This window comes from Triticum urartu, chromosome 3 (genome assembly GCF_003073215.2).
Source record: "Triticum urartu cultivar G1812 chromosome 3, Tu2.1, whole genome shotgun sequence".
NCBI classification, from domain to species: domain Eukaryota; kingdom Viridiplantae; phylum Streptophyta; class Magnoliopsida; order Poales; family Poaceae; genus Triticum; species Triticum urartu.
This window is the reverse complement of record NC_053024.1, coordinates 329736345-329742075: the sequence shown is the minus strand read 5'-3', so window position 1 is coordinate 329742075 and position 5731 is coordinate 329736345.

Below are 5731 nucleotides of genomic sequence, written 5' to 3'. Positions count from 1 at the left end.
ATGCGTTTAGATCCTTGTACGCACCGCGGTAGAGTATGTAGTCATTAGGGCATGCATGTATCTTCTGCACCTCCAATCCTAGAGGGCATACAACCTTCTTTGCTACGTATGTACCGTCGGGCAATTCGTTATCCTTTGGAAGCTTCTTATTCAATATTTTCAGTAGCTTCTCAAATCCTTTGTCAGGCACAGCATTCTCTGCCTCCCACTGCAGCAATTCCAGTACGGTACCGAGCTTTGTGTTGCCATCTTCGCAATTGGGGTACAACCCTTTTTTTGTGATCCTCTAACATGCGATCGAACTTCAGCTTCTCCTTTTGACTTTCGCATTGCGTCCTTGCATCGACAATGACCCGACGGAGATCATCATCATCGGGCACATCGTCTGGTTCCTCATGATCTTCAACAGCTTCCCCCGTTGCAGCATCATTGGGCACATTGTCTGGTTCCTCTTGATCTTCAGCAGCTTCCCCCGTTGCAGCATCACCATATTCAGGGGGCACATAGTTGTCATCGTCCTCTTCTTCTTCGCCGTCTTCCATCATAACCCCTATTTCTCCATGACTCGTCCAAACATTATAGTGTGGCATGAAACCATTGTAAAGCAGGTGGGTGTGAAGGATTTTCCGGTCAGAGTAAGACTTCGTATTCCCACATTTAGGGCATGGACAACACATAAAACCATTCTGCTTGTTTGCCTCAGCCACTTCGAAAAAATCATGCACGCCCTTAATGTACTCGGAGGTGTGTCTTTCACCGTACATCCATTGCCGGTTCATCTGCGTGCATTATATATAATTAAGTGTGTCAAAAACCATTACAGAACATCATGAATAGATAATTAAGTGACCAAATTAATAGAAGTTCATCATCACATTAAAACCAAAGTACATACATAGTTCTCATCTAACAACATATAGCTCTCCAGAGCATCTAATTAATTAAACCATACCTTGAAACTATGTAAAACATTTCAATGCAAAAACAAATGCGATCATAATCGTAACCAAGGTAACAATTGATCCAACGGCATAATGATACCAAGCCTCGGTATGAATGGCATATTTTCTAATCTTTCTCATCTTCAACCGCATTGCATCCATCTTAATCTTGTGATCATCGACGACATCCGCAACATGCAACTCCAATATCATCTTCTCCTCCTCATTTTTTTTATTTTTTCCTTCAAGTAATTTTTTTCTTCTTCAACTAAATTTAACCTCTCGACAATAGGGTCGGTTGGAATTTCCGGTTCAACTACCTCCTAGATAAATAAAATCTATGTCACGTTGGTCGGCATAATTTTCATAAACAATAAATGAACCAAATAGTTATAAAAAGATAATATATACCACATCCGAATCATAGCCAGGACAAGGGCCGACGGGGGCAGATACCAAAACCATCGCACTATATAATAAATAGCAATAATAAAAGTAAGAAAATTAGACAAGTATCTATCTAAAGTAAGAATTTTTTTTCTTTCAGAAAGAAGATAAGAACAAGAGGCTCACCACGGTGGTGCCAGCGACGAGATCGGTGCGGGCGATCGACGGCGGTGAAGACGGAATGGGACGTGACGGGCCGCTAAACCTAGACAAATCTCAAGGAAAATGGAGTTTTGAGGTTGAGCTTCGAGAGGAGAAAGCTTAACTAGTGTGGCTCGGGCATTTCATCGAACACCTCATGTGCATAGCAGGTGAGCTAGAGCACCACAAAGCCCTCCCCTCACCGGCCAGAGAAAAACAGAGCACTGGGGTGCTCTGCTCGCGGGCAAGGGGTATATATAGGCACCTCATTAGTCCCGGTTCGTGGCATGAACCGGGACTAAAGGGAAGCCTGTGGTCCCAGTTCAAGCCACCAACCAGGACCAATGGTGGTGGGCCAGGAGCGAGGCCCATTGGTCCCGGTTCGTCCCACCAACCGGGACCAAAGGGGCATGACGAACCGGGACCTATGCCCCCACGAGGCCCGGCAGGCCCCTGGCCTCACGAACCGGGACCAATGCCCCCATGGGTCCCGGTTCTGGACTGAACCGGGACTAATGGGCTGACCCGGCCTGAACCAAAGCCCTCTTTTCTACTAGTGTTCCCAGTTGCTATGGCAACGCTGGATTTAGTCGTTCTGGGAGAGAACAAGCAAAAAGGCAATCGAAGTGTGAGACAGAACACATGTCGTCACTGTCAAAAAAACTGGGTGCTCCTTGGTCCATAGATGTTCTCTTGCGTACATGTGTTCCTATGGGACAAAAAAAAGAGAGAAGTTGGTCCTAGCAGACGTGTGTCGTTCAATGTGTATAATAATAGAAGGAGAAAACAACATGTGAGCATCAGTGTGTGGGGTGTTGCTCTGTTTGTCTTGTACCATCGTGCAAAAAAATTACTTTAAATTTCTATTTGTGAAGGTTAAAATGTTGTGTTCGAGAAGGTCGAGTGTGTTATCTCAGCAAGTTCAAATAAAAAATAAACATGCAAGGTAAAACATCGGAGAGTAGCAATTTTTTAGAACTTCAAGTGATAGACAAATTTGAAAAGAGCACATAACAAAATTTAAGTCTAGAAAAATCACTTCAAATCAAAGAGTTAAATACATAACTTCAAATCAAAGAGTCAAACATTGAAATACTGGGTGCTCCTTGGTCGTGCGCTGTCTCGGTCCCCCATTGTTTCAAAAGGCGTATAACTTTATGTATAAAACATGTGCATTTTCCCCGTTTCTAAGTAACCTAGAGGTTCAAATTTAAATAACAGAGAAGTTCGATATTTATTACAAAACAAGGAAGTACAATTTTTTTTTAAATGATCAGGTCAAAAAAATTATATAACATGGATTTTCTCGGTTTGTAAAAACCTAGAAGTTCAAATTAAAATAGTGGAGCATTTGTTTATTACAAAACTAGGATTTTTTACGTTACTAAGAGAAATAAAATCAAGAAGTCCAAATTTAAAATTTTGAGCACTTCAACGTTTGTAAACAAAATGAGATTTTCCTAGTTACTCAAGAATAAAATCAAAAAGTTCAAATTTGAAAAATGGAGTACTTTGATGTAACAAATAACTCAAAATTCTTACCGTTTATAGGGAAAATAAAAGTATGTAATTCATTTTTAAAGGTTTTGATGCGAATTTAAAAAATATTTTTTTTCTAAGAATAAAGCTAAGAAGTTCAAATTAAAATAACAGGGAAGTTCGAAGTTTATAATAAATTAGAATGACAAAGCATTTCATTTTCACTGTTAAACCAAGAAGTTCTAATTAAACTAACAAAGAAGTTCAATCTTAATAAAAAATTGGAATTTTTTTGTTTCTAGATATATAACCAAGAAGTTCCAATTTAAAAAACAAAGCACCATAATATTTCTATACGAAAAATGAAACAAGACTCGCCTAGAATAATGTTAACTCTCGAAGTTCATATTTAATAAATTGGAGAGTTCGATAAAAAACGGGAAAACAAAAAAGAGACACATATGTTTGTACAAAAAAGCTCATGGATTTCTCCTTCTATTGGAAAATGGATTTTCCTCGTTTCTAAAATAACCTAGAAGTTCAAATTTAAAATTTTGATCATTCCGAAAATTATAAAGAACATGGATTTCCCCATTCTATAAAAAAAGACAAGAAAGTACAATGTTTATTACAAACCCCAAGAAGGCCAAACACAAAAAATAAAGCATCACAACACAAATTTATATAAAAGAGGATTTTATCTGTTAAAAAAACCCTAGAAGTTCAAATCTAAAAACTGGAATAGTTCGATGGTTATACAAAATTCAGATTTTCCTATTTATTAAAGAATGAAAACAAGAAGTTCATTTTTTTAAAATAGAGCTGTACAAAATTCATAAAAATGGTTTTCACCGCTTCTTACAAAAAAACTCTAGAAGTTCATATTTAAATAACGGTCCAGTTCAATATTTATTAGAATACTAGGATTTTTCCGTTTCTACCAGGAAATAAACCAAGAAGTCCAAATTACGAAAATAGAGAAGTTTGATATTTATAAAAAAAACTCAGGTTTTCCTTGTAACTAAAGAATATAAATGACAAAGTTCAAACTAAAATAGAGGAGCAGTTCAATGTATACGGAAAACTCAAATTATTACCGTTTCTAAGAAAAATAAATAAATTTATGAAGCTCAATTTACAAAAAAAAAAAATTGACGCTTATTTAAAAACATATTTCATTTCTAAGAATATGACTTAGGAGTTGAAATTAAAATAATAGATAAGTTCGAAGTATATAAAAAACTCATATTTGTTGCAAGAAGTTCACGTGCACATCCGTGCACGGTTCAGAATTTATATTGTGGGACATCCAACCTCCAATTACATGTTTTAAATGGAAAAAATGATGTACGGCCTTTAAGTGCACGTAATTCGACGTATACACAAAAATGTGACAGAAGTTAATAGTGAAAACAACGAGAAGTTCAAATGCTACAATGAATGCATTTCAGGTGAGAAATAAAAGTATAGAAAAATAAAAGTTTAAAAGGTTTGTTGAAATAAGTTCAAGTGCCCTGTCCAGAGAAGTTCAAAAATTCCTACGAGAGAGGTTCACCTTGTATTTTCATGTTCGAAAACACACAAACAATGTTCTTTTTGCATTTTAAAATAATTCTCTAAATCCACAAAGAAGTTCACTTATTATTTGGGAGCAATTTGATTTCAAAAAAGAAAAATAAAAAATTTAAATTATAAAATTGGAAAAAGTTCATGTACTACATGGTGTGTGTTTAATATTAGAAAAATGAACTAAAAGGCAAGGTCCAGTTTTTTTGTTGTTATAACTTCAAGTCCTTGGTCGGAGAATGTTAAAAAAATATTGTGAGAGAGGTTTGTACAAAAGGAATATAATTTGTCTAACACTGACCAATGGATGAGAAAATTACAAATGAAAATACGTCACAGAAGTTCAACGTGAAAACAGCAGGAAGTTCAACTACTATACTGAATGAATTTCAGATGAAAAACTTTTAAAACCACCGCGGGTATGAAAAAATGGTCAACACGGGAAAGTTGTGTGTTTACAGCAGCTTTCCATCGGTATATCACTTGCTCAATTTCGGAGAGTGGATTGAGAGCTACGAGCGAAAAAAGCACGTGAAAAATAGAGTGAAGTTTAAGTACGCATGCCAAGAAGTTCAAGTTCTTCACGCGGTGCATTTTCAAAGAATCTATTTCGCGATAAAGGTAGAACAAATGATCTCGCCATTTTCAAAATTACTTGTAAACGCCTAGGAATTAGAGAAAACCATCAACATGAAAATGTTTCGCATTTTCCATAGTTTTTCAACGGCATATTATTTGCCCCATTCCGATAAATTTTGTAGAAATTACGGCGAAAACACGTTTTTAGCCTATTTCAAAATTGACTTAAAACCGTAAAGAACTCGGAGAAACAATATATATCAAAAAGTTTCGCATTTGTTCAAGCTTTCCAACGCCACATCATTTGCTGCATTTGGAGATACGACTAAAAAATTAACTCAGAAATACGAACTCGGTGGAACTTATACCGTTTTCTAAGTTACTTTTAATCCTTTCAAAATTAGAAAAAACTTTCAAAATGTGGAAGTAGCGCATTTTCATAAGCTTTCCAATACCATATCATTTGCCTCAATTGGATTAGTCGTTTAGAAGTGGCATCGAAAATACGAACTTTCATTTTTCCAAATTACTCTTTAACCATAGGGAATTAGAGAAAACTTTCAACATGTGGAAGGAGC